This window comes from Acomys russatus, chromosome 1 (assembly GCF_903995435.1).
Source record: "Acomys russatus chromosome 1, mAcoRus1.1, whole genome shotgun sequence".
NCBI lineage: Eukaryota > Metazoa > Chordata > Mammalia > Rodentia > Muridae > Acomys > Acomys russatus.
In genome coordinates this window covers 18,612,537-18,635,084 of record NC_067137.1, presented here as the reverse complement: position 1 = coordinate 18,635,084, position 22,548 = coordinate 18,612,537, and the positions used below count along the sequence as shown (strand labels likewise).

Sequence of the window (22,548 nt, the reverse complement as noted above, 5' to 3'; positions counted from 1 at the left end):
TTTTTTTTTTATCCATTAGGAAGTTGGGCTGCCCGGCAGCGCTGTGTATACAATAGACCCTCAGTGAGGGTTCCTGATTAATAAGCACTCTAAGTCGCATTTGTTTCTGAGTGGAAAACCAGATGAAATTCATTTAAATCAACGGATACTGGGATTATGTCATTAAACAGCCTCTTTTCTTACAAGAGAATGTGAGTTGTAGCAGGCTTCCCTGGGCAGCAGTTTGAAATGCCGCCTTCTCAGCGTTAGAGGCTCTTTTGGATGGTAACACTGCCTTCATTCCTTCCTTTACTGCAGATGCTTGAATGCAAGCCATCAGCTATTGGCCTCCTCTTTCTGATTGGCTGTGGGCTAGTGGCACCAGCTGAGCTAAGGGGTTTGCCGAGATGTGAATTCTCTTACCTCGTGCGCGGGTGATGCATGCTTTTAATCCTAGTGCTTGAGGACGTTGAGGCAGGAGGATGGCCAGTTGGAGAACCGTCTGGCTAGATAGTGTGTTTATGACTAGCTTGGGTGGTACAGGAAGACTTAGTCTCAAAGTAACTAAATAACAGAGGCTGGCCAGGTAGCTCAACGATCAAGAAAGTGCCCTGCTCTTGCAGAGGAGCGGATCTGAATTTGATTCCCAACACCCAGGTCAGACAGATCACAACCACCACCCCCCCGCCCCTCCCCCTTCCATAACTCCAGTACCGGGGGAATTTAAAGCCCTCTTCTGGCTTCCATGGGCATTGCACCCACATGCGAATCCCCCTCCCCCATATATACATTTAAAAAAAACCCAAAGAACAACAATGCAAATCAAAAAGTTGAATACCACCATCAACAATGGTGGAGATCCACAATTTTGGGGGTGGGGGATTTCACAGCTCTGGGGAGGAGGTGGGGTTCCTGTGTTTAGCTTGCAAAGGGTACACATCTTACTCTTACTTGCTGCCCCAAAAACAAGAAGAAGAGGAGGGGAAGGAAGAGAAGAAGGAGAAGGAGGAAGAGAATCGTATAAATTCGTCAGCTCTAACAGGTCTAGCAATCAGGAGGGATGGGGTTGGGCCTAGGCATCTGCGTTTTCAGTGACCTTCTGCAGGGCCCCATAAACCCTGGCAACCAGTGGCTAAGTGTTTTTCTCCTCACCTTTCTAAACCTGGCCTTCCTACTATGGTCATTACTGGTAGATGGAGAGAGAACAGAAAATCAGTTCCTTTGGGCTTAGACCTCAGGGCTTTCATCCTTTTGTTTTCTCCTCTTCCCCTCATTTCTGCTTAAGGATGAGTCTGTACAGCACAAAGCCTAGTGGGATGGATCATTTTTTTCTCAGTTCCAGGAGGGAACATTGGAGTGTGAACAGGCATAGCCATGTATGTTAAGCACATTTTTATGCTGTACTCTCACAGAGACGGAAGGGACCATTTGCTGTCCTGCTAATACATCTGTAAAATGATGGCTGTGCTTCTTTCTGTATTTGTTGTTCTCATAATTGGTCCTTTACATGGGAGATGCTCAAAGCATCTGCCTCTGTATTCTTCAAAGCTGTGTTTATGAAGGTGCAGAACCCAGATTCCCTGGATCAGAACCCCCTTAAGGGATATATACCAGACGTAGATTTTGGCTCCCTGCCACAGACAGGCCTACCAATCAGAACCACTAATGGGTGACTCCAAGGGCCCTCACTTTTGCAGGCACCCACCTCTCTGGTGCATATTCATACTCAGAGGCCCTGTATAATGTGTACTTCCTGGAATAAAATATCTCAAAGGGAAAGGATAAGGAGAAAGACACTAAGGAATTGAGACAGTGCTGCTGTTACTCATTTTTCTCAAATAGTTTAAGACTAAAGAGATAGCATCCGGCCAGAACATGCCAGATGCTGCCGGGAGGCGGGGGGGGGGGGGGCGCTCTTCCATGTCAAGATCAGGATATTCAGGTTGAGAGAGAACAGGGTAATAAAGATGGGGCAGGTGCCCCTCAGGGCTGAAGCATGGCATCATGCTGGCCCAATCATGGAGGGTTCTGGGGGGAACACATCAGATGTTTGGGAGCAGCCCAGCTTAGAGTTTCTGCAATGATACATCCTTTTATTATATGTGTATTTAGGAGAGGAGTGGCCTAGTATTTAAGACCAGGATCCTTTGTAGAAAGAACCGAAGGGGTTGCTGTTTTCCTTCTATTGAACAGACTGTTTCCTCATGAGTGGGCCTTTAACATTTAAGACGATTTTATGAGTATAGGTGTTTTGCCAGCATGCACATATGTACCTCATGTGTGTACAGTGCCTGTGGATTGTGTGTGCAGTGTTCACAGTTGTGAGCCACAATTTGGGTGCTGGGAATTGAACCTGGGTTTTTTTTTTTTTTTTTTAAGAACAGCTAGTGTGCTAACTGTAGCACCATCTCTCCAGCACTATGTCTTTTTTTTTTTTTTTACATGTGTCTTGCTTTTTTTCTTTCTGTAATATAAATTAATACACAGGTACTTTGCCTGAATGTTGAATTAAAAAAATAGGTCCTTTAAAAGTGTCTGTTTGTCTTTAAGTAGAAATGGTGTGTGTGTGTGTGTGTGTGTGTGTGTGTGTGTGTGTGTGTGTGTGTGTGTACTTGTACATACATGAATGTGTGGGTCAGAGAACAACTTTCAGAAGTTGATTTTCTCATTCAACTTTTATATGGGTTTTGGGTATTGAACTCAGGTCACCAGGCTTGTTCAGCAAGTGCCTTGACTTGCCGAACCACGTCGCTGGCCCTATTTGTCATTTTAAAATTCATTTTGCTGAGAACAGAATTGGGCAGGAAATAGAGTCCTCCTTAAGATCTTAGTTTCCGTTTACCTACAGCCCCTCCTGCCATCAAAATATTTACACCAGAGTGGGACACTCATTGCCATTAGTGAGCCTAGAGAGACACACACCATCATCCAGTCCTTTGTGAGTCTGTTATACATTAGGGCTCGCTTCTGAAGTGCTTACTGTGGATTCTGACAAATGTGTATAGTGACAGGCATCTACCACTGTGGATCCAACCCAACAGTTGTTCTGCTAAGAGTCTGGTTGTGTTTAACTATTCCTTTCTCTCGTGTAACCCTTGGCAACCACTAATCCCGGCTCCATAGTTTTGTCTTTTCCAGAGTGCCACATAGTTGGGATCCTGCCTCCTCTGTAGCCCTTTAAGATTGACTTTTTCCACACAGTGTGATTCTGCCACAACTTTTCGGGCCTTGCTGGATCATACCTTTTTTAGCATGAAATAATGTTCCCTTGTTTGGCTGTTTTATAGTTCATCTAGTCACTGACTTAAGGGCTTTTGGTTGTTTCTAAGTTTTGAGGATTATAAATCTGGATGCTACAATATTTTTGCTTAGGTTTTTGTGTGATGTAATTTTAAATCCCATTTGGAGACACACCAGAGGGTGTGGTTCCTGGATGAAATATTTAGAACATGGGTAGATATTTTTCTTCTAAGACACTGAAGCTGGCTTCTAATGTGGCTGTGCCATTTTAGAGTCCCATCAGTGGCACGTTAGAGTAGTTTTGCTCTGTGTCTTTGCCAGCATTTGATAGTATCAGCTGGATTTTGTCCATCCTAATAGCCATGTAGAGGAATCTCAGTTTAATTTTCATTTGATAAACGAGCTAGAACAGGTGAATATCTTTTCCTAACCTCACTTGTTTTCTATATAACTTTAATATGGAGCTCTTTGGTTTTTTTAAGTTGGGATGATGGCTCCTTTTCCTTCTTTGTGGGGGTCGCGGGTGGGGTGGGGAGCTATAACTTTAATAAGGAGCTCTTTGGTTTTTTTAAGTTGGGATGATGGCTCCTTTTCCTTCTTTGTGGGGGTCGCGGGTGGGGTGGGGAGCTATAACTTTAATAAGGAGCTCTTTGGTTTTTTTAAAGTTGGGATGATGGCTCCTTTTCCTTCTTTGTGGGGGTCGCGGGTGGGGTGGGGAGCTATAACTTTAATAAGGAGCTCTTTGGTTTTTTTAAGTTGGGATGATGGCTCCTTTTCCTTCTTTGTGGGGGTCGCGGGTGGGGTGGGGAGCATGCCATGACAAGCATGTGAAGGATGGAGAACAACCTGAGGGAGTCACTTCTCTCCTATTATGTGGGTCCCTAAGATTAAAATCAAGTCCCCAATCTTGGCAGCAGCGGCCTTTACTTACTGAGCTATATGGATTGCCTCCTTTTCTTATTCTCTTATTTACAATGTAGATTTAATTAACTAGGTGACTAATTAATTGTGCGCACGCTCACATGTGCGCATGTGCCCTGGGACACATCTATAGATCAGAGGGTAAGCTGAAGGAACTAGTCTTACCCTCCTCACCCCCCCCCCCACTGTGTATTCTGGGGGTTGAATATAGGTAAGCAGGAGCAATGGCATGTGTGTTAGCCCACCAAGGCATCTTGCTGGCACTCTTTTTTTTTTTTAATTTTATTTTGATTTTGATTTGGTTTGTTTTACTTTTGTTGAACCAGGGTCTTGTGTTGCCCAGATGGTATCTATTTCATCATGTACTGGGCACTGGCTTTTAATTTCTGATGCTCCTGCCTCAGATTTTCAGGCTCTGGACATCTGGACTTGATATGGGAAGGTAGAATATGAAGAACAAAACTCAACACGTTTTCAGACTTCTAAGCATCCTTGAGGGGGTGATGTCACCCACCTTTAATCCCAGCACATGGGAAGCAGAGGCAGGCAGATCTCTGAGTTCAAAGGCAGCCTGGTGGAGTTCCAGTACATCCAAGGCTACAGTCTGGAGAAGCCCTGTCTCTCTGCCTGCCGCTCAAAGACTTAGATTTGACTGTTAGGTGCTTGGGGGAAGTCACTACAGGACTCTGGAAATGTCCTTGGAGAACCCTTCTCTTTAACACAGTCTTAGGTTAGATCATTGGGTCACAGTTTGCCAAAAGGTCCCTGGAGAGTTTTCTGAGACACTTGCTTTAGGGCATTTTTATTTTCACGGGGGGTAGGGGGACACATTTGGGATTATGAAGAAACCTCTATATATTCCTATAATGAGTTTAACTTTTTAGGTCACTCAAGAGAGGTCTCCCAAGAACCTCCATTAGGGGATGCCATTTGCAGAAAGCACATGACACGCGTTGTGGTGGCACCGTAGAGAGGGTAGCTCTGTGCATAGCTCAGAGTCCGGCATTTGTCAGGAGAGAGAGTCATTAATACCCTCATGCTTTCTGAGATTGTCACGTCAGTCACAATTCCAGCATGGAGAGAGAAGAGCCTCTTCCCACCCCCGATACCCACCCCACCAGCTCCAATTGGAGGAGCTATTAGTAGTTGATGGCCACTGAGGGTGAGAGGGTCACTCTCATTCGGTGACGTGTCCACTGGTATGCTGCTCATATCCCACTAAGCATGTGCGTATCCATGTACCCTATCCATGTACGTATGGGCAGAACGAATTTGACTCGGTTGTTATATTAATAATGATAGAAATAAGGACATGAAATTCAGAGGCAGATGGGGTAGGAACACAAGGAGAAGCTGCAGGGATGCAGTAGTGGACGCGCAGGATCAGTACACATTGTACACATGTACAAAACTTTCAAACAATAAAAAAATATTATTTAAGCCAGGTGTGGTGACGCACGCTTGTAATCCCAGCACCCAGAGAGGCAGAGGCAGGAGGATCGTGGCCAGGCTAGTCTACAAAGTGAGTCCAGGATGGCCAAGGATACACAGAGAAACCCTGTTTCAAAAAAACAAAAACAAAAGGACCAAAAAACAAACCAGCCAACAAACCAACCAACAAACAAAAGGGAGACACCGGTGTGTGTGTGTGTGTGTGTGTGTGTGTGTGTGTGTGTGTGTGTGTGTCTTCAGCCAGATGCACCCGAATGGGACAGGGTTGTCTGTTTGGCAGCATTGCCAATGACTGTAAGTATTCTGCAGTTCCAACTTCTAGTGGTTTTGGCCACGTCAGTCTCTTTCTGTGTCCCATCCGATCACCCCCCCTTCTTCCATCCCTCCCTATGTTCTGAATAAATGTTGGAATTCCCTTCGTCTTTCCTTCTGGCATTCACCATTGCTCAGGTTGGTAGAAGTAAGGCTTTGTAGGGTCTTCTGATGCTGTGAAATCTGATTTCTTGGTGGTTCCCCAAAACAGGAAAGCAGCCTGACATGTTGGAGCTCAGCTGCACCTGATGGATCAAATTGAGATAGCTCTGCCTCTCAGAACCCCTGCCTCCATTGAGTGGAACAGCAGAGTCAGGAGAGGTATGGGACTCTGAGGTTTCTGGACTCGGCCTTTCTCTATAAAGAGTCTGGTAAAATTCTGTCAATGTTTCCCTTAGGGTCTGATCCTAACTTGCAAGGCATGCTTTCTGCTTTCTTGACAGGAGTGCTATAGAAGGCTGGGTGTAATGGTGCACCCCTACAATCACAGTGCCCTGGAGGGTATGAAGTTCTAGGCTATCCTGGGCTACATAGTGAGATACTGTCACGGGAAAAAGTGTATTATAAATATTGGTTATAATTGGTCTTACATTTTGGATAAATTATTCTATTTTTGTTAAACTAGCATGGATATAATTATTGAAATTATTTAAAGTATGGAAAGGCACAGGTGTTGACATTTAGGATGCAGAAGGCGCTCTGTTGTTTGAACAAGTGGTGTATGTGCTGGAGCTCTGTTGTCTGGTGGCTTGCAACAGAGTCTTTCTTTCCTGAAAACATGACACTGTAAACTGAGCCCTCGATGTGCCAGGCCCTGTGCTGTGCCAGCTGCCCCACTGGGACTTAGGTAGCTCCTTACATTTTATGGATGCACAGACTCCATGCAGGGTTCAGATCCAGAGCCAGCCTGTTTTCATCTCTAGTCGTCCCCGCCTCCCAGGATCCGTGCAGACTACAGATGGTTTTTGTCTTGCTTGGAGCTCAGCTGCCATGCCTGGCGATGTTTCTATGGGAAAATGAGCCTCAGATTCGCACTCGGGATTCCAGTTGGGGGGAGGAGTGTGTCTTCCCACCCTCCTGGAGTTGAGCAATATTCATCTGGTTAAGCAAGCATGTGTGGGGTGCTTTTCACCAACATCAGGGCTTTCTCGAGGAGCTTGCATTCTTCCTTGGGGTTAAATGCCCCAGGGTACTCCTCTTTCTGGTCCCTACTGGAGTGGGCCTGGACATATGAAGGGTGTGGATACAGACTCTGAAGGATGGCTGGGTTCTTTGTGACTTTCCAGGGCACATCCTGAGTGTCACTTACCACTTTCCTTGCTTGTCTGGACACTCAGGGAAGAGTTTGTTTTTGTACTTTTTGTACTTTTAGTCCTCTTTGCATGTCCGGCCTCTGACTGCCTCCTCTACTCCCCCATGCATCTCTAGCTTTCCTGCCAGGGATGACATGCTAACTCGTGTCTTTCTGAGAGTATTTTCAATTGCCAGTTGTAAAAATTCCAGTGCAAAAATGTCCTTTAAGTCTGCCCTGTACCTGTTGCATGATGGGTACTCAGCCAGTCCTGTTTGGATGAACGAATGTCTCATCATGTCTTCTGAGCCCGTTGAGTTGATTAGGTTTGCCTAAGTGTAAAATGTCCCCTATAGGCTCATTTGTTTGAATACTTGATCCCCAGTAGGCAGTACAGTTTTCAGAGGTTGAAGAACCTTCAGGAAATAAACTCTAAGAAGTAAGTTGCTGGGGCTGTGCCTTGAGATTTATAGTTTGGACCCATTTCTGTCCCCTTCTTACTTCCCCATCTGTTCAGTGTGGCCAGCAGCCTCAGATTATGGCTGCCACACATTGCCTGAGATGATGGTCTGTGCCTTCTCACTGTGAGGCAGAACAAGCCCTCCCCCTTTAACTTGCCATTTGACTGTAGCAACAGATAACTAATATACCTTATAAATATGAAGAATTAGGCTGGACTTGCATGTGCTTTGTGGGGAGTCCAGACTCAGCTCTCAGGGTTAGAGAACCAGACTGGTGCTCTTGGGGTGCTGCTGGGGAGGGAATGGACTGGCTAAAGCCTAATAGAAAGGGAGTCCAGACTGGCTAGGGGACTAGAAAACTGCATTTTGCAATGGAAGAGAAAGTCTTGCATGGGAGGAATGCTGAATTGACAGACTGTTGTTAGCTATGCTTGAGGAGATGAAGGACAGAAAAGCTGTCATCCCTCACCCATCCTGCACCCAGAGTGATGAATATGTGTGTGTGTGTGTGTGTGTGTGTGTGTGTGTGTGTGTGTGTGTGTGTGTATACTGTGACGCCTCTAGAATGCCTCTGGCCATGTTTGTAATGGAGAATTCCATGGTTCCTTTGTTTTAGACATGTTCCCCTCAAAAGATGTGTCAAGGCCTGATCACTAGGACCCGTGAATGACATCTTCGGTGGCCAAGACAGTGCAGCTAAGACTTGCCTAAGGATGATCCAGGAGAACTCTGAGTCCCATAACACATTTACTGTAAGAGACAGGGGGAGATCTGATGGAGGCGCAGAGTTGGAGGCAGAGATTCCAATGTTGCAGGCACAAGCCAAAGAATGCTAGCAGCCACTGTGCCTGGGAAAGACTAGGAAGAGGCTCTCTCTAAGAGTCCTTGGAGGGAGCCTGGTCCTGTGGCCCTTCCAACACTGTGATTCTATCCCACTGAGATGAATTTTCAACTTTTACATCTCGAGGACTGTGAGAGCATACATTTTGGTTGTTTTTAGCCAACCAGCTAACAGTAATTTGTTAATTACTGCCATAGGAAAACAGTATACATTTTATTATAGTTGAAGAAAAATAAAAACTTTTAACTTGCTAGAGAACTTTATATATGTATATAAGACATTTTATATTTGTATACTCTCTTTCATTTATTCCTCTCCAATTTCTCTCATCCCCCCACAATAGCTTTTCCTCCCAACTTCGTGTGTTCTTAAAAACAAGCAAAGAAAACATTGAGGGCTACTCAGTGTTGTCTATATGAGCATGGAAACCTCTCAGGGGCTAGGCCCCTGAAGAAAAATCACTTCTTCCTCCCTACACCGCAGTAGCCATCAGTGCCCATAGCCTCTCTCAGAGGGAGGCTGGAGTTATCATCCCCTCCCATCCATACACTATCAACCCTTTCCTGAGGTGGTCCTTGGTTGTTGGCCTCTGTTCTTGCATTTACTGCAATACTGCACCCACTGAAGTGTCTTGAGTCAGGTGAGACTGAAGATGGGTGGGTGGTCTCCATTCATGACTACCACACTGGGGTCCTAGTGAGTACCAGGAACCAGTGATGCAGGTTATAGCAAGCTGCCTCTTTGACTCTGAGGTGATGACCAGTGGTACGGATTATAGCCTGAGATGAGAGACCTCATGCTATGGGGCTGAGACTGAACATGGGCTGAGGTTTTTCAGGGACTGTTTTCTGTACCAGCAGCTCCTACTGGACGGGTGTTAGTGCCTGGATGTGAGCAACAGACATGCCTGTACCATTTTACCCATTCCCCAGTATCCAAAAGTTCATACACGCACTTTCAGATCACGCACTTTCAGATCTTCCCTCGTCACCTTCCACCTACTGCAGAGATCACTGATCCTGTGGTGGGCACATCCTTCTGGGAAACTGCTGTGCTGATCCTGTTGTTTATTCTGTTCCCAACAGGGAGATAATTATCCCTGCAGGGCTTAGAGTAAACAAAATAACACTCGAGTCAGTGTTTCTTTGTGTTGTTGTTTTGTTTTAAGGCAACACATTATACAATTTCTCTAGAATGTTTATGTTTCTTCTTAGAAAGTTTTGTTTTAGAGGAACAGAATTTAACACTTTTGTGCTACCCCAAACTTTGAATTCTAAAATAACAACACAATTTTTTTGTCTTACATTCAGACAAAAACACCCTTTCAGAGAGATGTCTGAAGTTGAAACGACCGACATCGGAACATGGCTATAATTGAGTTTCTTCTTGATTCCTCATCTCAGAAATCCATGTTTAAGGATAACTTTGAGAGGGTCCCATCATGACTCATATGGATATGAAATGAACATGTTCCGTAGGTTGGAATGGCACACATTTAGATGTGGGAACCAGATAGATGCCACAACTGGTTCAAAGGAATGTTGCAGCAAATTTAGACATAAATGCAAAATGGTTCCGCCCACAGGGAAGAAACCACTTGGATTTCCTAGATACCACTGATTTGCATTTTTGTGGTCATGAATCATTTGCAGTATTATCAGTTTTTTTTCTTTATATAATTTACAGCATCGTATATATTGTCTACAGGCGTTGAGAGGTAGCAGTAACCCAGCAGGGGGCCTTCAACACTGACAGTAATCGTTTTTTGCAGTCCTTTTCACAGTCCTTGGTGGATTTTCCCATCAAGCCCTATGTCTTCTCCTCTGAGTTTGGATCAAACTCTGCTTGGAGAAGAACTGTGATAAGGGTGGATAAGGGACGTCCAGGGAAAGAGACGCCTGGGGATCAAGTTCCTTTTACCCACTATACTGAGACTTGCCGCTCTTTAAGATTTGATGGACCAATGACATTGTAGATCTGCCATCAGGAGTAGTGTGTTTCCCTTTGAAAGGCCAAACAGTGTAGTAACTAAGGGCAAATGTTCTTGGGCCAGTAAGCTCAGATCTGTCATGTTCACTGGGAATCATTACAACCTTGGGGCATTCTGTAGGGCTAGAGTTGTCAGCTCTTTGTGTCCACAGATTCTACATTGTTGAATTTAGCCAGTCTCAGATTGAGAATATTTGGAAAGAAAAAGCTGCCCCCGTGTTTCACATGTGCAGATATTTTTTTCTCTTGCTATCATTACCTAAACAATATAACGACTATGTATCTGTCATTTATGTTTAGTTGGAAATTGCAAGCAATCTAGAGATGATTTAAAGTGTACATTTAAAGATGATGTAAAGCACACAGATTATGTGCAAACACCACACCACTTACTCGAAGGATTTGAGGGATTAGGTATCTGCGGTGGGTCCTGGGCCAGTCTCCTGTGACTATAAGGGATGACTGACTGTGTGTCTAGAACTCACATTTATTTTCTAAACTTTAATCTAGTGAAGTACATGTACCTTAAATTGTGTGGGGGCAAAGCCTAGGGTATTATTTCTTAAGCTGGGTATACTGGTGTGCACCTGTATGTAGTCCCAGATACTCAGGAGGCTATGTCAGAAAGATCATGAATTTCAGAAGATTGGCTAAGCTGAGCAGGAGAGCAAAGGCCTGTTTTCCATAAATAAACAGAGGCTGACAGAATAGCTCTGTAGGCTAAGACAGTTACTGTGCAATGCAGATGATTTGAGTTCAATCCCAGGAACCTAGGTAAAGGTGGGAGGAGAGAACCGACTGCCTGCTGAGTGCTGGGATTGAAGGCATGTGCCACCTCCACCTTTAAAGAGAGGACCTCATTTTCTATGCAGTCCTGTAACTCACTGTGTAGACCAGGCTGGCTTTGAACTCTCAGCTCACCTTTATCCACCTGCCTCCCTTCCAAGTGCTGAGATTAAAAGCATGTACTCATCCCCAGCCAACAAAATAGTTTCTAAAATAAATTTATATACATATTTACATGTGATTTTTAGTGTAATGCTAGTTCACTGGACATTTTTGTAAAGCACTAATGGCATTTTGTTTTTAAAATGCACGGATTTAGAAGCACACCCTGTGAGTCTCACAGACTCAGTGGCTGGAGCACTGGTGCCTGCCTTCACTCTGCGCCTACCTTGTTCACCTGAAAACTGAAACCAGGGATGAGGGCAGGTGGAAAATTAACTGTGGCTTCATACCTCTTGGCACTCTTTCTGTGTCCTTCCTCCAGAGATCCTTTTGCAGGGTGGGTTTAGGAACTGTTAACAGAAGAATGACTGAGCAGCGGGACCAGTTGTCAGATGAAGTCATGTGACTCCCAGCACTGCATGGCTGAGCACTTGTGTGGGAGGAAAGCTGGCTTTCACTAGTATGTTTTAAGACTCACTTTGGTAGTATAGGTCTACCTGTCTGTGCCATGTTTTGATCCATACGGGAGGTGGTTTTTAAGTCATGTGTAGGTGACAGCCTTGTTTTCGTTGAAACCTCTCCAACTACACAGGCTTCCTGGTGCTGTCCTTTCTCTAGAGAAACCTGTAGCCCAGGGGTAAAATGATTGCTCAGCACGTGCAAGGTCCTGGATTCAGTCCTTAGTCCTCACCCTCTCAAAAAAAAAAATCATGTGATAGTAGATGGCTATTGTCTCATAGACAGTTTGCTTTCAAAGACTGTAAATTAATAGCCACGACTCCTGGTCCAAAGTAGGGATGACATAGTTAATAAAGATAGCTCTAGCAAGTATTTGAATGTGATGACAACATCTGACTGGAAGAAAAGAACACGCTTATTTTCTTTGGCCCCAGTGTGTTACTCAGTGCATTGTTTTATCTCCTACCCTAGAACTTGTTGAGCATTACAGAACATAAACCGTGACCCGTGTTACCTCATCATTCTCTCTTAATATTTACTCATAAACACCTGCAGCTACAGAGGGTTCCAGCCAGCACATTTTAAAATGGACCGCTGTTATCTAGAATTGGGTAAATTATGCTTTTCGGTTCATTATATATTATCAGGGTAACTTGGAGATAAACTGAGGTGTCTAATGTCCTGAATAGTATTTTTTTTTCTTCTTTCTTGAGTTATAGTTGTGTAATTGAACTCGGTAAATCTTGCACCATAATTGCTGCCTAAATTGTCTAAATATTAGGATAGCTTTTTGGCAGTTTTGGAAAGTTTGACAACCACACAGACTTTTATGATAAGAATAAGGGTTTGGATTCAGAGGATGAAGTCATTGGCTTCGTTGTTGCATTACTTTAAGGTTAAGTGATAGATGGGTGCTTGGGGGAAGTGATGGTGGTGTGGGGGTGGGCCTCCTGCAAATTGGTTTCTGTTGTTATAGCATACCAGTCATCTTCAGAGGGCACCTAGGAGGTGTCCTGGGAAGACTGCCATCACATGCAGCAGCCTTATCTTTACTCCAACCCAGGAATCCCTCATGCTCTTATGCAGAGCATCTAACCTGGCCTCGATCCCTTCCAGGAGTAGAGCACACACCCATCATCACCCCTTTTCTTTCTTGAAGAACTTTAATTATAAAAAGTAACATGGATTTTTCTTGAGCTTAACTGTGCTTTCTTAAAACTTAAAACAAAACAAAACAAAATAAAAATAGTCCTTCACCCTTTTGGTTTCTACTTGATGAAAAAACAGTAGTGGTGGTTAGTTTTAATTTTCAGCTTGACAGAGCCCAATAGTCACCTGGGAAAAGGATCACGGTGAACAACTGTCTGTGCTGGGTTGGTCTCTAGGCATGTCTGGAGAGGGTCATCTTCAGTTAGTTGTTGCGGAAAGACCCAGCCTACTGTGGGTGGCACCATTTACCAGGCAGAGAGTTCTCAACCTTGTGAGTGAAGGAACTGAGCTGAGTGCCAGCAAGTGAGCGTGTGTTCACCCATTTCTCTCTGCTTTTGATTTCGGATGTGATGTGGCTGGTTGCTTCCATTCCTGCCACAGTGACTTCACTGCATTGATGCGTTCTTTTTTGTTAAATTTACATCTTTATTATTTAGTTTAACTAATTTTGGTTATAGAACCAACATAATAGAGTTCAGCCAGTAGTAGAAGTTATTCAAGGGCTTTTCTTATTTATTTGTTTATTTATTTATTTAATCACTTTATAGCCTGATCCCAGCCCCTTCCCTCCTCTCCTACCAGTTCCACCCTTATGCCCCCTCCCCCATGCCCCATTCTTCTCCTCTGAGAAGAGGAGGCCCCCAAGGGGTACCAACCCACCCTGGCACTTCAAGACACAGCAGGACTAAGCGCATCCTCTCCCACTGAGGCCCCCGCAAGGCAGCCCAGCTAGGGGAAAGGGATCCAAAAACAGGCTACAGACTTAGAGACAGCTTCTACTCCCATTGTTAGGGGACCCCACACCATGACAAACCTGCACATCCACTACATATGTGTAGGGGGTCTAGGTCCAGCCTGTGCATGCTCTTTGGTTGGTTGGTTTAGTCTCTGTGAGCCTCTATTGGCCCAGGTTAATTGGCTCTGTTGGTCTTCTTGTGGTGTTCTTGACCTTCCAGCTCCCTTTATCCTTCCTCCCATTCTTCCACAAAACTCCCTGGGCTCTGCCTATTGTTTGGCTGTAGGTCTCTACATCGGTTTCCATCAAGGTCTGGTTGAAGGCTCTCAGAAGATAGTTATGTAGGCTCCTGTCTGCTGGTATAGAAGAATATCATTAATAGTGTCAGGGGTTGGCTCTTTCCCATGGAGTGGGTCTCAAGTTGGGCCAGTCATTGGTTTTCCATTCTGTCAATCTCTGCTCCATCTTTATCCCTGTACTTCTTGTAGGTGAGACAAATTTTGGATCAAAGGTTTTATGGGTGGCCTGGTATCCCCCACCCTCCATTGGAAGTCCCACCTGGCTACATGAGGTATCGACTTCAGGCCCCATATCCCCTAGGCGTCTCAGCTACGGTCACCCCCATAGACTCCTGGGAGCCTCCTCTGTCGTAGAGATGCCCACCCACCAACTAGAATGGCTATTCCAGATTGCTTCTTGGGTCCTTTGCTTGGAAAAACTTTTTTCCAGCCCTTTACTCTGAGATAACGTCTATCTTTGTTACTGAGGTGTGTTTCTTATATGCAGCAGAATGATGGGTCCTGTTTTCACATCCATTGTGTCAGCCTGTGTCTTTTTTGGGGAATGGGAATTGAGTCTGTTGATGTTGAGAGATATTAATGACCAGTGTTTGGTAATTCTTGTTTTGATTTTGGTAGTATTAGTGTGTGTGTGTGTGTGTGTGCCAGTTTGTTTGTGCTTCCCTTTTCTGTTTTTGCTGGTGTGGCATTATTTATTTCCTGTGTTATCTTGGATGTAGTTAACCTCCTTGGGTTGGAGTTTTCCTTCTAGTATTTTTTGTAGGGCTGGATTTGTTGATAAATATTGTTTAAATTTGGTTTTGTCTTGGAATATCTTTCTCAATCTATGGTGATTAAGAGTTTTGCTGAATATGGTATTCTAGGTTGGTACTTGTGGTCTCTTAGAAGGTGCAAGATACCTGTCCAGCCCCTTCTAGCTTTTAGAGGCTCTTTTTGAAAACTTAGGTGTAATTTTGGTAAGTCTGTCTTTGAAAGGTACTTAGCCTTTTCTCCTTGTAGTTTTAACATTCTTTTCTTTGTTTTCTGGATTTAATGTTTTGACTATTATGTGGCAGGAGGATTTTATTTTCTGGTCCAATCTAATTGGTGTTCTGTATGCTTCTTGTATGTTTATAGGCATCTCTTTCTTTAGGTTGGAGAAATTTTCTTTTATGATTTTGTTGAAAATATTTTCTGGCCCTTGGAGCTGGGACTCTTCACCCTTTCCTATTTCTGCTATTTTTAGTTTGGTCTTTTCATAGTGTCCCAGATTTGTTGAATGTTTCATCTCAGGAATATTTTAGATTTAACATTTTCTCTGACTGATGTATCAGTTTCTTCTATGCCTTGTTATTCTCTCTTCCATCTCTTGTATTCTGTCGGTGATGCTGTTGGTGTTGTTGCTTCTGTTGTTCCTATAATTTCTCAGGTTTTCAATCTCCAGGATTCCATCAATTTCTGTTTCCTTTATTGCTTCTACTTCCATTTTCAGGTATTGAATAGTTTTATTCATTTCCTTCACTTGTTTGATTGTATTTTCATGTATTTCTTTAAGGGATTTATTCATTTCCTCTTTAGAGCCTTTTATCATCTTTATGGCTGGATTTGAGGTCATTTTCTTGTAGTTTGGTTGCTTTAGGAGATCCAGGGCTTGCTGCAGTAGCATAGCGGTGCTCTGAAGGTGCCACATTGCCCTGGCTCTTGTTGTTTGTGTTCTTATGCTGGTCTTTAGCCATCTGGTTGTCCTGGATATTTCTGGTGTGGCAGGTATCATGAAAGCAGGACTAACCTGGATGTTCCTGGTCTTTAGTGGGTAGCCTTGGGCTGGATGTTCCTGATGGAGCAGGCCTGGTGCAGTGGCCCAACATTGGAGCTGGACATGTTCCTGAGACTCTGCAAGTCTCTTAGGGAATAGTGGCTATGGGGCTCGGAGGACAGTGTGCAGCTCACCTCTGCTGATTGTGGCTCAGGTGGACCTGGTGGCGGCAGGGAGGGGACTGGCATAGATGGATGGCGGTGTCTAACCTGGAAGTTACTGGAGCCAGGCAGGCCTGGATGTTCCTTGGGCCCTGCAGGTATCCTTAGGAGTGCAGGTGACAGGGCTCCGAGGACAGTGTGCAGCTCACCTCTGCTGCCCTTGCTCAATGATGCATTCTAACCTGGATTTGTAAACTAAAACAAACCCTTTCTCCCTTAAAATTTTTTTTGGGGGGGTCAGGGTATTTTATCACAGAATTAGAAGTGAAATTAGAACAACTGGCATCATGCTCAGCACAAATCCCCTAGAGCATTGGCAGAGACAGGATGACGCTATGTGCTTTTTGACTTGTGTTGTCTCAGTGTGACTTTTCCTGGGTGATCCTACAGTGCTGGCTCGAGGCAGCAAGAATTTGTGTGCTATAGGGAAGGCGCTCTCCTCAGTGCTATGGTGAGAGAAGGCAGCTTTCTGCCAGCTAGTGGTGTGCTGCTCTGGGAAATAGATGTGGAAAATGCCGGTGACATCGCTGCTCAAAGGAGAAAGAACCATGCCAGTTTCAGCGGCATTAGAAACACATCACCATGAAGGAGGTGTTGGTGTAGGTAGGTGGGACAGCTGTTTTTACAGACTTAAACTAGGAGAAAGCTGCTGAAGTCAGAGACCAATGAGTTCAAAAGTCTGGCTATGGGAAGCATGAACTTGTCCATAAGAGGTGTGGGGAGAGATTCCTAGATCCTTCTAGTATCTGGGAGGGTGAGGGAAACAAACACACTGAGCTCCGTGCTCAGGCAAGCTTGGTTCATTGCCTTGGGTATTTGTCCAGCCACCCGGTGATTCCATTGTAAGAACAGAGTTTCGGGTTCTCAAATCTGAAACTGATGATCCATGCCCGTCCTACAGAATCCACAGCAGAAGTGAGGACTCTACCCTAGGGCCTGATGTTCAACAGAGGCTTGCAAACTAATGGATAGTTGCTATTACTGAGTTTGCCAGGCTCAGGGAGGCAGGAGGCAGCAGTATCTCCTGGCCCTGGGGTGCTGCCATGATGCGGATGTGAAAGCTTCCCCACATGTGTTTGAACACCAGGTCCCTAGTTAGTGGTGCTGGTGTGGGAAGTTACAGAACCTTTAGGAAGTGCAGCCTGGCTGGAGGAAGTGGGTTTCTGAGGATTATATAGCGCTATCTCAAGCTCTCCCTACCTCCCGACCTACCAAAATGTGAAGACGTTGTGTCAAACTCCCACCCCCATGGTGAGAGCTGCCCTCTACCATGTGGGCCTCACCCTCTCAAACTGTGAGCCCAAATCAACCCTTCCTTTCCTAAGTCCCTTCTGCCAGGCAACAACAGCAGTGAGAAAGACAACTGGTTTAGGTGCAGACTAATTTCCCTCAGGGGTAAGGGAGGGTGGCAACGGCTGTGGGAGTGTCAGAGGGGTCACATGGATGGAGGTCAGGTTAGCAGGACTGGCAGCAGATTTAAAGGCTAGAGGAGTAAGACAAGATAGGTCACCTTAAGTTTCCGTAGGGGAAAGGAGAGTTAGGTAAGATTGGTAAGTTCAGGGTCGGGCGTGTTGAGGAAGAAGCAAGTGGTTGCGAAGTGTCATGTGACTGGACTGCAGCAGCCGGAAATGGAGGCTGCACTCTTGGAGTGAACGTGAAGGCTCAGCATGGAAAGACTTGCTCAATCTAGGTCGTGAGCTAGGAACACAGGCCAGAACATGCAAGGGCTGACAGGGACTGCATGGATCCCGTGACCCAGCTCAGGTACGTGGAGAAGGAGCCTGTGTCAAACTAGACTCATCTTAAAGCAAAAGCAGAGAAAGGAAACCGGGAAGATACACCCCGACACAGCTTTTAGAGTATCTCAGCGTTGTCAGAAGACAAAAAGCTTGACATTGCTTTACACACACACACACACACACACACACACACACACACACAGTACACAACTCATTCATTCACTTACATACACAAAGTCAGTCCAAACACCCTTTATAATCAAGACTCGTTGTTTTCCTCAGAAGAGCCCCTCAGGAAATCCTCTACCCTTCCAGGAATATGTGTTTATATTTAGAAGGGTTTGAGAGAATGCCTATTGTTAAATTTTCATTTGACTGGGTTATCACTGGGAGGCTGTGAAAAATGTCATGTGTCACCTGTGATGAGTGAGCCTCTTTTCTATCTGAGAGCCATGGGGTAAGAGTATGACTCTGGCTTCAGTGAGTGCTTCCTTCTTGCTCCATGCCTGTGGGGACCTGAGGAGTGCTGGAAGGGGCCACGTGGTCGGCTTGGCCTGGCTCTGACAGGTGAGAAAACTGAGGCTGAGAGCAAAGGCCATTGGCTCAGTGTCACATGGCCCATACGCAAAAGAGCCTGTTTTGTGGGGTGACCCATTCTACACAGACTACTTCTGTTAGTCCAGAAGTAAAGGGTCCGGAGGAGGACACCCAGGAGTAGAGGAACCTCTGACTTCAGAGTTTCCCTGAGGGAGAGAACAGTCAGATCTTACTGGTGACTGCGGCACCCTTATGACCCAGCAGACCTTTTTAACAAAGAGCCAAAACACCAGGAAGGAAACCATCATCATTGGAGGTTTCTATGAAGCATTAATGGTCTTGAGCATTCACAGAGGGCTGATGGCATGCCTGGCACATCCAGATCACAGTCTGTGAAAGGCTACTTAGACCCCCAAAGGGGTTGCAACCCATAGGCTAATTTGGGGGTCACAACCCACAGGTTGAGAACCACTGCTTTAAACTGTTTACTGAAGCCAGCAGCAGATAATTAAACATAGAAAAGAGTCTCAGGTGTGATGTTTTAAAAACCATTCTTTACACTACCACACTTAGCGTAGAGGGACCACTTCTGAAACATCTCAGAACTTGTTCTGTTACAGCAATAGTAACAGCAACCGATGGGCAGGGGTTGCCTCTGGACCCCAGGCTCTGTGCTACTTGCTTAACATTTCGGTGGCTCTGTTCTTATGGCCTTATATCCTAGATGGTTAAATGAAGTTGAATTTCTACATGTGCTTGGAAGAAACTTAACTACTCATCTGTGAAAAGCCATATTTGAGAACCAGTGGTCAAACCAAGATTTTACAAAAGTAGTTTTTGTTTGTAGACAAGGTCTAGATATGTAGCCCAGGCTAGCCTCAAACTCAAGCTCCTTTTGCCGCAGCCTCTGTAGTGCTGGGGTTACAGGTGTGTGCTACTCTGCCTGGCACTTTGACTGCAAGTGCTTAGGAAATGACTCACACCCTTGCTTTTTGTCACAACAAGAAGGGGGAAAAGAACCCAAACCAAATACAGTGATGGAACTCAGATGCAAACTTTCTGACTCCAAAGCTTGTGTTCCTCAGCAGGACATACTGTCATACCTTCTGTGGTAGTTTGAATGAAAATGGCCCCCATAGGCCCACAGGGAGTGGCACTATTAGGAGGTGTGGCCGTGTTGGAGGAAGTGCGTCACTGTAGGGGCGGGCTTTAAGGTTTCAGACGCTCAGACCAGGCCAGGCCAGGCCAGGGCCCCATTCTGTCTTCCTGCTGCCTGTGGGTCCCAATGTAGAACTCTTGGCTCCTTCTCCAGCACCATGTCTGCCTGCACGCCACCATGCTTCCCTCCGTGATGATGATGATGATGGACTAAACCTCCGAACCTGTAAACCAGCCTCAGTTAAATGCTTTTCTTTCTAAGAGTTGCTGCAGTCATGGGGTCTCTTCACAGCCATAGAAACCCTAACTAAGACTTCTTCTGAGCCATGCGGCCAGGTGGTGAAGAAGCATGGAACAGTGCCCCTGGAAGGAGAAGTTGCAAGAATGGGTGTACTGATTTCCAGAACAAGAAGTCGCAGGGAGTGTGGTAGAACTGTCTTCAAAGTGTGGGAAGGGGAGGCACTGGGTGAAAGCCGTGAGAAGACGGATTTCAACTTGCCGAAGGAAGCATCTTCGATGAATGAGCCATTCCAAGATAAAACCGGGCTGTTTGGGAGTTCTTATCCTTGTTGTAAGGGCTTGTTTTGAAGGGTGTCTTGGGTTGGGGGGATTTTAATCCTTGGGTGAGCTTGTACTTATTTTGAAAGCCCGTGACTTAAGTATTTGTTGTTTGACAAAACTTTTCCTGGAGAGACACTATGTACATTTCTGCTCAGCACAGATAGGGAGCCTATGACAGACCAAAGTACAGATACCACCAAAGTCTGATTTTATTGGGGCTGCTTACGGGGAGATATAGGAGAGGACTAACTTCCAGGAGCAGAAATGACTCACAGACAGCTGTGTATCACTGAAGCCCACCCCAGTGCAGGTGACAGCTTGTAAAAGATGGGAACCAGGAGTACATTGTAACTATCTGTCGGAGAGGCAACAGGTTAGCCACTCTCAAAGTGACTCTGATCTAAACCTCTCAGTCTTCTTTGTGTCTTGGCTCACCTGAGAGTCTTCTTTTTCTGATTGGCTTGTTTGAGAATCTTCTCGCATTTTGGCTTCTTTACTTTGAGATGGAGAGGCCTGGTGAATCTGGTCAGCTTCAGGGACTTCCTGAAGCTCTTTTGAGTTGTTTACTTTCTTGCTCATGGAGCTTCCCAGCCGGATGGGTTGTTTCCATCTCAGGAGAAACTGTTACTCAGCATCATTTGCCACAGCTGGACCAGTCTGTTTGTACATGTCCTAATAGACATATATGAACTTTAAGGTAAACTGACAGATTCATCGTACATGGACATAACGTGCCTTACAAAGCAGCTTTATCGGCACTAGAGAGATGGCTCAGCTCTTCAAAAACATGGGCTGCTCTTTCAGAGGGCCAGAGTTCGGTTCTTTATACCCATGTGCTTTCCAATTCTCATGGTGTGCAGCTTACAGCTACCTGCGGCTCCAGCTCCAGGAGATCTGATATCCTCTTTTGGCTTCTGATGTTATCTAATGCACATATGCACATGTACATATACTCCCACGTACATTCCTACACACATTAATAAATAAATCTTTAAAAAAACCAGACTTATTGAGATATAATTCATACAGCACTCAGTTCACCCATTTAAAGTACACAATTAACTTTTTGTGTATCACTTTAAAATGGTGGCTGGATATATTTATGTATGAGATGGCTGTATAGAGTGTATAAAATAGCACTGGATATGGCTAGTGTTATCAAACTTCAGAACAGTACGATTATGTTGGGCCATATTCAGTGCCTGCAAACACGGAGATGTGCAGCCTGTGCTGGGGATTCTTGAACTTATTAATCGAGTCTGTGATTGCCGGGGGGCTCATTTCTCTTCTACATGGACCTCTCTATAAGGCTATTTGGGTTTCTTTATGATGCAGGGACCCCATTATGAGGAAGCACAAGTGTTACTGCCTGACCGCAATGCCTGGGCTCCCAGGTTCCCAGTGGCCCCTCTGAATGTCATTGGTTGGAACAGTCCCCGCCCAGCTCAGACTCAAGAGTAGGGGCATCAGCTCTGCCGTTTGAAGGAGAGCACAGAGGACATTGTCAAGCAGGCATGGGGGTGTATGAGTTTGTCTTTACAGACTAGTAGTTCCCAAAGAATTGCCACATCTTTTTTTCTTCTTCTCACTCTACAGATGCCTGCTCCAAATTATGTCACCAACAAGTCATGGAAACAATGGGAAGAAATCAAAGGGGAAAGGGGGTGCCGGGAATACATGATCTGTAGGGGCTTTGTGAAGGTTACTGAATAGCCAGTTGGACAGATGGTTGTGAGACTCATGATTAATGATGTAGCCCTTGTGGCCTTATTAAATCTTCACTTACAGAATTGTTGTGTGGATTTTCCTCGTTTTCTTTCTTGTAATTACGCCCTCCAGTTACACACTGGGGACAGCTTAGCAGTTTTCCATTGTAAGAAAACAAGATTACTGTGAACCTGAGCTAATTAGGGCTTATTTTCAGCAATAAAGAGTTATTTAGATTAAACGTTTAAAAACTCCCTTGCCCATTTGTTTTCTCGGAAAACATAAAAATATGTAAAATTGGGAATGGTAGGATCATTATAATTGAGACCATCATCAGTCATTGTTCAAAAAGCCTGGCTGGATGAGTTAGGGCGGTCATTTATTTCAGGGCTGGCGGCTGGTGTGTGCTCTCAGTGATTATCCAGCCTTCGATTTGCATACTGATCATAAGTTGTTTTAGCCAGACTGCCTAGCTAGGAAGCTCCATGGGTCTCTGTCCCTCTAACCCTCGGGTTTAGTACATGCCTCTACTTGAGGCTTTTACATGAGTGCTGGGGACTCGAACTCGGCCTCATGCTTGCAACAACACACACTTTACCCACTGACCATCTCCCCAGACCTTCATACTATGTAAACACACATGGAAGGTCAGACCGCTACAGGGATGGAAGAGCATTTATTTATATTTTGGGTGCTTAGAATGAATCTAGGCTGTTGCACATGTGAAACTACTGCTCTTTCTACTACTGAGCT

At 45.0% G+C, this 22,548-nt stretch overlaps 1 protein-coding gene across 1 annotated transcript in view; it reads left to right on the top strand.

The window, feature by feature from the left end:
- Window positions 1-22,548, top strand: part of Ltbp1 (latent transforming growth factor beta binding protein 1) — a 399,918-nt gene that overhangs the window by 12,592 nt on the left and 364,778 nt on the right. The window lies entirely within an intron of this gene.